The sequence below is a fragment of the Triturus cristatus genome, chromosome 6 (genome assembly GCF_964204655.1).
Source record: "Triturus cristatus chromosome 6, aTriCri1.1, whole genome shotgun sequence".
In the NCBI taxonomy this organism is placed as follows: domain Eukaryota; kingdom Metazoa; phylum Chordata; class Amphibia; order Caudata; family Salamandridae; genus Triturus; species Triturus cristatus.
The window spans coordinates 1,911,323,477-1,911,334,209 of record NC_140589.1 but is presented as its reverse complement, the minus strand read 5'-3'; the positions used below and the strand labels follow the sequence as shown (position 1 = coordinate 1,911,334,209).

Sequence of the window (10,733 nt, the reverse complement as noted above, 5' to 3'; positions counted from 1 at the left end):
AGTAGCTCAGTCGGGCTTTTCTCAGAGACCCTTACTCGCATACTCCAAAGACGTCTGGAGTGGGTAAAGAAAGGTCCGCCGCAGCTTAGTGGGAAAAACATATGTATTGGCTGTTGGTTTTTATCAATATTGAAGGACACAGTGTTCCAAAAATTGTACCCCTTATCTTTGTTTCCTTGAAACCCAGTTTGTGTACTAAAAACAATGTCAGGGGACAAAAAAAAAAGAGATCCCATCCTCCAAGCTGCCGCACAAGACAGAAGTTTAGAGGAAGGAGACGATGGGTATGAAGTAATACCTCAAAATATAATAAAAGCCCTTACGGTTAAACTTATAAAATATGGTCTATCATCTAGGGGTGGTAGAGTAGTCTTTGTGATAGAGACACACGAGGCATTTCAGACAGAGGTATTCTACTGTTGGTTACATTCCCAGCAGGGAATGCAGTAACACATTGCTTTCATCACTTCAAAGAGGATGAAGCACCCGTGGAATATACTCCTTACGAGGATATTGAATTTCCACTTACATACCAGGAACATTTTACCTGGTTTAATGGCACCCTAACACATACAAAAGACATAACAAGGCTCGGTCCATTAGGAAGACCAGGGATACATGGCCAATTCTAGCTGGCTACACACCACATCCGGACACTGAATCAATTACACCAGGTGAATTACTAATTCAAATTAAAGAATTAATAAAAATCTATAGACAAATAGTACTATATGTCATTAGGACATTAACACTTCAGCCACCATTGGTTATACCAAATGCTGCCCCTCAGTGGAGGAGTACACTCAAAATGACTCAACAGACTTTACACTCAGTCATGGGTAAATCCCCACAACACGTTAACAAATTCCATTCTGGATAGCCCAAAAAATTACACAGGTTGAAGCTGTATTTCCAAATACCAACCTTTATGAAAAACAAAGAATTTTAACAATCTGCTTGCCAATGGGGATCACACCACATCTGCTGGACTGCACCACTTGGGGGAAAAGTCTTTGCCGCAATATATACTAAAACTCATGGTATACCCTGTCTAGCAGTGATACCAGATGTCCTAAAACAAATTCAAAACTAATACAGGGCAGAACCTGCCCTGAATTTAGGTATGAAATTACTAAATAATTTCGTCCAGGTATCCACCATAATATTAACCCTTTGCGTGCATCGGACGGCCCAGGGCAGTCCGACGTAACGGTGGGCGTGTGCGTCGGACGGACCCCGGCCGTCTTAACCACGTCCACTCATAAATCACCCACACCGCGGCGGAACTCGCGCCGCGGTCAACGGGTTAAAAGAGAAGCAGCATCAGTGGGGATCCGCCAACGCCTAAGGGAGTTCGACTTAATCGAACAACCACAAGAACTACCCAGAATTATAGAACCATCATATGGAGAATTAGGAAGAGACAGTTTGAGTGGAAAAGCATCAAAACCACAATTGGCAGAAAGTCCTGAGGACATTTTTAAACAAAATACTGCTTCTTCTAAAAAGAAGTGGGGAAACTTGTATACAAAATACTAAAAAAATTAGATTTCAATCCCGAGGTAGGTCTCAAAGGGAGCCCTCTTGAGGAATAGGGATAATTTGAAGAAACCGGACAGGTATCAGGATACTGATACACGTTCTTCTCATTCCTTTGAGATCTCATCAAAGACATCCGAAAGAGGAGCAAAGTCAGACCACCAAGGAGAAAACACCAAGTCAAAAGACAAACCGCACATTCAGGAGAATAAAACAAAACCTCAATTCAATAGGAAAAAGGTAGCAGGTCTGAAAATCAGACATGCAGAGAATCCTGAGGACACAGCTACTGAACGGGGAATGGGCTCAGACGAGGCTGGACAGTGTGGCAGAAATCTCAATAGCTCGCCAGAACCTGAAGGAACTTCTGGAGATAGTGGACCTGAATGAATACGTCAGAGTAGATACTGCTGATACCAGGGTTACTGCTCCACAAAGGTTATATGAAATAACACTCCGAATCGAGGGAGAAAGCCCAGGAAAATTAAAGGGTTATTCTGGGAAAGACTATCAAAGGGTTATAATATCCTGCTAGCTGAATGTGATTGGCCGCCAGTATTTGTCAAGGAGTGCCCACATGGCGAGGACATAATTATGCCAGCCTTCTCCGACCTAATCCTAATTCCCTTAAATACACACATGCCAGGAAATGGGCAGTTGCCCAGGCCCTAGCATAATACAAAAACCATGTTGGATGGGATGAGGATTCATCCCACCACATAATATCATTAAAAAATGAACCAACTGCACAAAGGCAGTACCCAATAAAGCAAGAAGCTAAAATGCTGGTCATGGAGATCTTAGATCAATTTGAATACCAGGGGTGATTGAAATTTGCACCTCATCAATGAACCATCCTTTGTTTCCTGTGGCAAAACCAGACAATACATAGCTTCTAGTTTTGGATTACAGAGATTTAAACACATGTTCAAAAACACTTGCCTGCCAAATGCACACAGTGCAGCATTAATGAATAACATTGTGCGCCAAAAATACAAAACAACATTAGATATCTCAAAGGCATTCTGTTGCCAAAACATAGCGTGTGAAAGTAGGTACTTAACAGCATTCTCAACAATGGGGACTCAGCGTAAATTTTGTCGTTTACCTCAAGGGTTCAAGAACAGCCCAGGGTTATTCTCAGCGAGAATAACAGAGTTACTACAAATTTATGATGATGAAGCATTGTCATATGTCGATGACATATACCTAACAGACGATGACTTAAATAGGCACTTGAACAGAGTGAGCACCGTAATACTGGGAATCACCTCTGAGGGTTACAAATTCAACTTTAAAAAATCAAGAATTACCCACCTTAACGTCCTATTTTTAGGATATGAACTTTCACGTGAAGGCAAGAGCCTGGCAGCTAACTTTTTAGAAAAGTGTGCGCTGCTCCAACCACAAAATATGCTGAAGAACTTGCATTCAATACTGAGATTCCTGAATTTTGGCAGAACATACATTTTGGATTACACAGAAAGTGTTAAACCTCTACGAGCTAATTAAATCTTTTTTTCACAGCAAATCATTGGACACAGGAACACACAGAAATCCTGCGTTCACTTCAAGCTAACATGTTAGCAACAAATCATTTACAAACGCGCGTAAAGGTATGCAATTTGGTGATCCGAATAATTCCCGGTCAATGCGGGTACACATATTTAACTTTCAATGAAGGGGAAACAGTACCTATTGCATACAAATCACATTTGTACACAACAGCAGAAATGCATTTCACTTCAACAGAGAAAATTCTGACAGCAGTGCCGACCGCAGTAGCAAGAGAAAGAGTTCTGGCTCAGGGGAAATGTATTATTGTCGTAACCAGCCTTAGAGGCTGTTAGAAAGGCTTGCATTCCAAATGCAAAAACCTTACATCCCAGATGGATACAATGGGTTAATTCTCTTGCTGCAACGGATGTAGAATACAGATTTGATCCAAATTTGAAACCGCAAGTATTCCTGCAATATAAACAAGAATATCCTCTGCCCACTGAAATCCTGCCTCTAGATCGGTATGAATTTATAATTTATAGTGACGGCTCAGCGCAACCCCAACGGGGAGTAAGCAAGCCTATAGTGGTGTGTGCAATCGTTTAAGGTCGCAAGCGCGATGGTAAATTTCCTCCAATGATCACTAAAACACAGTCTCTAGGTGACTGCACAGCTCAGTTAGCTGAACTAAAAGCATTCATATTGGCCCTAGTAAGCACGGATAGAGAATTTCCCACACTCCTAGTGTGTGATTTGTATTACTGTGTCCAGTCATACAATGAATATTTACAAAATTGGCTTAAAAATGGATTGAAAGATGGTACAATTAAGCATAAAACGCTTTGGGAACAGGTAGCTTTGTTGAAAAACGCACTACCAAAGGCTCACGTGATCCATACACTGAGTCACCAGCGTGATAGCGTTCACGTTGCAGGAAATTCTTTGACTGATGAAGCCGCAAAGGGGGCATTTCGCACGGCTTCCGTAGCTGCAATCACTCATTCAAAAACGAGAATAGACAGTGAGATAATGTTGGCTGTCAATGCTTCAAGCAAAGGCAGTGGCACAATGTTACCAAAGAAATTTCTACTCAAATACTCCTATATTATTAATGCAAACAACGTTCCTTTTGCTCGAATCCCAGGAGTGGTGGATAGAGTAATTCCAAACGCGGAACATAGATTAGGACTGATCCTAGCAGCACACGAGGGGATAGGCTCTGCTCATTCAAGTGTTTCTACAACCGTTTCACTATTAAAACAACGATATTGGTGGCCAGGCATGAGAAAACAGACCAAGAACTATGTCTTGGAATGTGATGTATGCCAGCAGATGAAATTCTCCACAGTGAAACATCCTGCGCAGACGCCCCTGTTAATTCCAAACTAACTTTTAGCTTGCATTTATCTGGACCACTGCGGTCCCTTGCAAAGGGATGGCCATTATTAATACTTAATGGTTGCAGTGGACTCGTGCCCAAGGTTCCTATGGATGTGGCCTCAGCGCTCGGCTGACGCTCAAACTGTTATAAAAGATTTGCGAGTCTTTATCGGCACATACGCAGTAGGCACGATCCATTCTGACCATGGACCCGCATTTAGCTCTCGGGCTTACAAGGAGGCCTTGGAAGAAATGTGCACGGTATTGCGGTACTCCTCTCCATATCATCCAGAGGGAAATTCTGTTGTAGAAAGGAAAAACCAGGACATAAAGCAATCGATAACAGCTAGGGTATTAGGTTCGGGAGATGGCTGGGTCAAACACATTTACGGGGTTCAACGTGCACTTAACAACATGCCAAGAGCTTCTCTAGGGTGGGTCACTCCATATGAGGTTCTTTTTGGGACAAGAATGTGGGTATCTGATCTAGAATGTGAAGGCACAGTGGCGGATAACAAACCCTTTTACATCAAAGATCGTTTGGCTGTTTTACAGGACCTGAATTAACTAAGATCGAAACTAAGCAACGTGGACCTGAAGCCAATCGCCACTGGGGAACAATCGGCAGTCCCGGCAAGGCCTGTCTGGATCCCAAAAGTTGGGGATCAAGTCTGAGAGAAGATCGCGGATAAGGAGTTCGTCCCTTCCTACGGAAAGCCAGTACCTGTACTAGCAATCCATGGAACAAGAACAGTACTTCTGCCTGCCCTTGCCGGAAGAAAGGAGAAAAGATTTGTGTTAATCGACCTCATCAAACCACACTATGTGGCCCATACTACATAGTGGGCCTCGTGGTCTCCAACATAGTAGCAGGCGCCCTCCTCTCGCTACTATCCAAGAGGTTCAAACTGAAAGACTTATCACCATCGAAGAGTCACCAGTGAGAAATGAAGGACTAAGCAACAATGCTATGGAACTTTTCCCTCTTGAAACTCAAGTGACCGTTCGTCCAGACACATCTGTCTCCACTAATGTAACAAGTGAATCTGATTCAGCGAGAAAATGAAACCAGCATTAAAAATGCAATAGGTCTCGCCTTTCATTAAGTTAAAGCCATTTGCTTTGCTATACAATACCATTAGCAATGCAAATGGCTTTAACTTAATCAAAGGCGAGGCCTATTGCATTTCCAATGCTTGTTTAAAATGTCTGCAGGGAACACAATTGTTTGGTTATGTCACTGGAGCAGAGCTTTAAGTGGTCCGGGCCTCACCGGTGCTGAGTATCGGCAGTTTTTTAAAGGGGGCCTGGCACCGGAAGACCATTTTTTTCCGGTCTGCAGTGACAGGCACATCGATGTGCGCGTGCTCACACTGCTCACTTCTCACTAGTGGGGAAGTTATGGCATGACGTCATGCCCGCTGAAGTTGTAGAAGAAGGGAAATCATTTACAGAGTCATTTTCTCTCTGGATTTCCCTTCTCTTTTTGAGACTCAGGAGCAGCAACATTGTTGGGATGTAACCTGGGCTTTAAGTGGAAGCTTTTTCAATATTATATACAAGCCATAGTTGCTGCTAATTTATCTTAAGCAACTAACAACCATTGGCAAAGCCAATAGTGCTGACTTGTTGTAGGTATGATGTGACTAGTTGTATCATATATCTGGATGCAATGACAGAAACCGCAAAATACAAGTCGGGCTGCGCACTATGCTAAGCATACATTTTTAGCTTATGTCTTTTTAAGCCACGGCCTTAACTACATCGGTCACGCCCCTTTGAGAGACTCCCCAGCTTGTTCATCCCTCTTAAAGCCCTGCACTGGAGCATATGGCACTTTCACTGAAAGGGTAGCTAGCTGCTTTCATAATAAACTTTTAAACACAGTAACTACAACTGTGGAACTTTAACCTCTTGCTCTGAGATCTTAGTGAAAGCAATGCCACCAGTCTGTTCCCAGCACATCTCACTGGACACCACAGTAGCCCCTCCACTACCACGCAAATATTTTCACAAAACTAATACAGTAGCGCTGTTGATGTAAATCATCAGTAGCCGCGTTTCATGTATAGTCTGGGGAATCTCTTGTTACAACTTATTACGAAAATGGCTCCCTCATGCAGGTTTGTGTGCACACTAAACAGGGAACTTGTGTCAAGTAAAACTAGTTCTTTTTATTGATCACTTAACATACTATTGTCATTTTTTTTTGTTTTTTTTACAAATGATCCTCCTTTTTATGTTACCCTGAAAGTAAAATCCACTCCTTTCTGAAATTCCGGAACATATTTTAATGAAATCTTGGCACATACACACTCCAGTATCACACAGAAGAAGATACAATGTTCTTAACACAGTGGCAACTCTAATGCAGTACGCTGCATCAGTTTGATTCTGGAATATGATTACAGCACATGGCCCCCTCCCCCAGTCTTTGTCCTTGTTCAATGTAACTGGCACTCATGTAAAGCGCTTGAATACCTTCGGGTCGAGTTCACGCTATAATGAACTTGCCTAGTGTACCAACACCTGCAAATACCAAGAGTAATAGCACTACGCCGGGAACAGTTACCATAGATACAGTATTACAATACAACAGATCAGACCCCGATTGGGAAAAATGGTTAATCTGGTCCACAGACACTAACAGCTGTCAGGAAAGATTCCTGAATAAAACACAGGGTTTTACCATCCACAGGCCGGATCCCCGTTATTTACAATGACAGCACCCGGGGGTAGTTACAACATACAGTGTAGGGAAATTGTGCAGAGATTGGTTACAAACATCCACACTAGACGAAGTGAAACAACACTTATCTTTACTTAAAGAAGACGTAGACCTTAGGGATTTCTTGCTAGGTCCAAGAAAACCACGTCAAAAATGTTTCATATATGCTGGCATCTATGCGGCTTATAATAGAGTTTGGAAAGTTTCACAGGCAGAGGCCGCAGAGAGAATACGTAAACTTGATCGTATTAATGTAGAAACATCTCTCACCGTGATCGATAATGGTTTAACAACTCTGTCATCCAGAGTTTACTCTCTGGGCAACATTGTATCCTCTGCCATTGACATACTCAAACAGGATTTAGCCATGCTACAACGAGGCCAGTCCCTGTTACGTTCGGTAATGTTATTAGGCTGGACGCTGCAATCATTGCGTGCAGGCTATGTGCCTTGGCGTTTTATCAACACGTAATCTCTATTCTCTGAATACAATCTCACAGATAAACAGATCGAAATGGCACAAGGGGGAGCAAAGTATACAATTCTGCGCATTGAAAAACTGGAAAAATTACCATTCACGGTAGCAGAAAACCCAGCTACTGAATGGCTAATTCATGGCCGTATCAATTTACCGGTCACAACTTTCCAATTTCAGTATTGCCTTAAGCAAAAGCAAGCAAGCAAATATGAAAGGCTGGGTAAGGAATACATTAGGACATCATGGGTTTTACCTTATACTTACAGATGTAGGCATGAGGGACGTGAAGTATTTCTAAGCGGTACCAACTGTAAAAATGCACTTAGCGGTTCACTTATATGTGAAGACATTGTTTTACACGGGGCTTATAATGGTTCGGTGGCAAACTTGTCCTGCCACCTGCAAGGCGCACCAGCTGCCGTGATTAATCCAGCATTCGGCCTGCTCTCTAAAGGGAGTTACCTCATGTTGAATGATCAAGGTTGCTGTGGCATGTTACCAGGCATCCCATATCTAGTGACCGTCAACTCCAGGGTTACTTGTTGTATGCACGTTTTGTTTCCACCAACAAACACAGTCGGGGAGTCACCACAATGGCCTTCACTGAATGCTTCTCTTATACGTTTTGATACTCTAAGCAGAATGAAAACCATGCTTTTTCAACAGAGCATATTTTTGACCACCGCCAGAGAAACTTATGATCTTTAAGTCGCAAGCACTTCAGCTGAGATACAGGCTCTGATAGGTACAAACTGCCCTACACATTTCGCAGAAATGATGGTACGTATCTTCAACATTTCTGATACGAGCGGAATTGTACATGTATTTAAGACCATAGTTTCCGGACTCTTAAACACTTTCCAGACAGTCCTCGGAATCATTCCAAACTTCGTCCATTCGGTGTCTGGTGGACTGCCCTTAATTCTTGCTATTGTTGCAGGGGTTCTGATTCTATTCCTACTGCTACGCTATGGACGGCCTATCGAACAGCGTCACTCCCAACGACATGGAGAAAGCTCTCCTGGAACGGAAGAGCCGCAAGCGCATAGCACAACATCTGGGAACACCTCGACTACGGGAGCGTAATAAATACTGGGTCCTGACTTTTTGACCAAGGATGCAGGATTGCATCATACCTGTATTCTGCTGCCTGTTTTGTGGTATAGAATGCGTGCTGGACATCTGTCTGACATTACCATCGGTCACGCCAATGGACGTTGATACTCTGCTGGACCCGCTTATGGCCCATGCTCTGTGTTTTCCCAATGGCTTCCAATACTGATGATGGCATTCATTGAGACCTTACGAATGCCATGTCCTGCTGCTGAGGTACGAGATGGATCAACAGGCACACAGGTAACAACGACTGCACAACTTGCTGAAGCATCCGATGCTGAAAGCAACGACTCGCAGCTATGTGTGGTTGACCTACTAAACGAGGTATTCCAACTGTCACCAACAGTAGACGATATTAAGTCTGCAACAGTAGATGATCTCATGTTTACCCCTAGCCCAGACACTGACTTTTGAATTGTCTCACAGTGTACTGGAAAAAAAAGACAAGAATTCGGCTTCCATGTTCTCAAAACAAAAGAACAGAAACTTGGAACATTTTCAAAATTAACAACTTTTTTTCATGGCACAGCTATCTGCTTACAGTAGAACAATTCTTATAAAATGAACTGAAACAAATATTCCTAATAGAATTCAGAAACAACTATACATCGTTTCACTTATAATTGTTTAGAAATTATTGGGAAGATAAATGTTTTACATGTTTGCATTACAATTTAAATTACATGCTTGAAATGGTTTTTAGAATTGTTTTAAACTGCTTTTACGTGTGTTACGTTTTACCTGTACGGTACTTTATTTTATGTATAGCATTTATGTATATATCGTTCTTCGAAAGAGGAGTGGCTGTTGTATCCCTCATAAGGGTCCTAATATCTAAACATGCCCTTATATAGGCATAACTCATATTATCCTTATTTAGGCTTAGAAATCCCAATCCTTATTTAGGCATGAGCCATGCACTCCAAGTATAGGCATGGTCTTTCACCTATATTCGACCACCTTCCATGTGACAACTACTTCATGGAAACAGACCCTTACACTCCAGGGATTCTCCCCCGCACAGGATTATTGATTTCTACAAGAACTCGTGTATCATGCATGAACCACTTATCCCTTAGGGTTCATTCCTGACGTCTTCCTCTGCACAACATTACGTCAATGCTAACAAACAATAGCACATTTTGGGTATAAATATTCACCCTTAGCCCAAGCAAAGTAGAGGAGAGCTCAACTTCAGAGGAGCCCATTCTTCCCAGCCTGACGCAATGACCAGAGACGCTGCCATCCTGCATGCAGAGATCCAGCTCCCTGTGTTCTGACTCCCTTCATGGTGTGTTGGAATTCGAGACCAGGGAAGAGATTCCACAACTCTCTCATTCTAAGGTATGGAGCTGACTAGAACCTAGAGGGGACTCTTGGCATCCTATACTATAGCATATCAGCCTATAGCATACAGCACCTACTTCTCTCCTTGTCCTACACTTAGGTTAGGTGCACTTGGGTAGAATTAGTTAGGAACGCATCTCATGAGTATCCGTACTTTTAGCCACATGTTTTTATGTATACGAACGTATTCATAAGTATTGAACAATGCTAGATCTATACTATTTCTTTATGCTGATAACGCTGTGATTATATATCTCGCATACTGTCTTCTGATTGTAACAGCTCATATCTCTTACACGAGAAAACTGACTGTTCAATAAATACTTATTGAAACGCCCGTCTGTTATTTCTGTGTAACTCTGAGAAACCAAGCTTGCGCGATTAGCTGAGCAAAACGTTATTCAGTGTTTCCACGATTCTGAGGGATCAGGGTTTTTCATGTTCATGTGGTTGCCAGAAACTATTCCCTTCTTGTCGTCATGAAATTTCTAGTGGACTCTGAGCTAGCTGGTACACAGTAAGCAAGGTTAGCATTCTCGATCGGGGCAGACTGACTCCGTCCTCTGTCAAACCTGTAGTGTATGTTATCCCGACGCGCAGAACCTATTTAGGGAAATAGGATCTATACGACAGACTGGGGGTGAG

General features: G+C 42.5%; 1 protein-coding gene across 1 annotated transcript in view; it reads left to right on the top strand.

Annotated features, from left to right (window-relative positions):
• The window catches only part of LOC146822432 (uncharacterized), a 179,808-nt gene extending 170,428 nt beyond the window's left edge, over positions 1–9,380 (top strand). The window contains exon 3 of the transcript XR_014963299.1: positions 8,566–9,380. The gene's annotated coding sequence lies outside the window, so the exon portion shown is untranslated. The remainder of the gene's footprint in view (positions 1–8,565) is intronic.
• Positions 9,381–10,733: the final 1,353 nt, after the last annotated feature.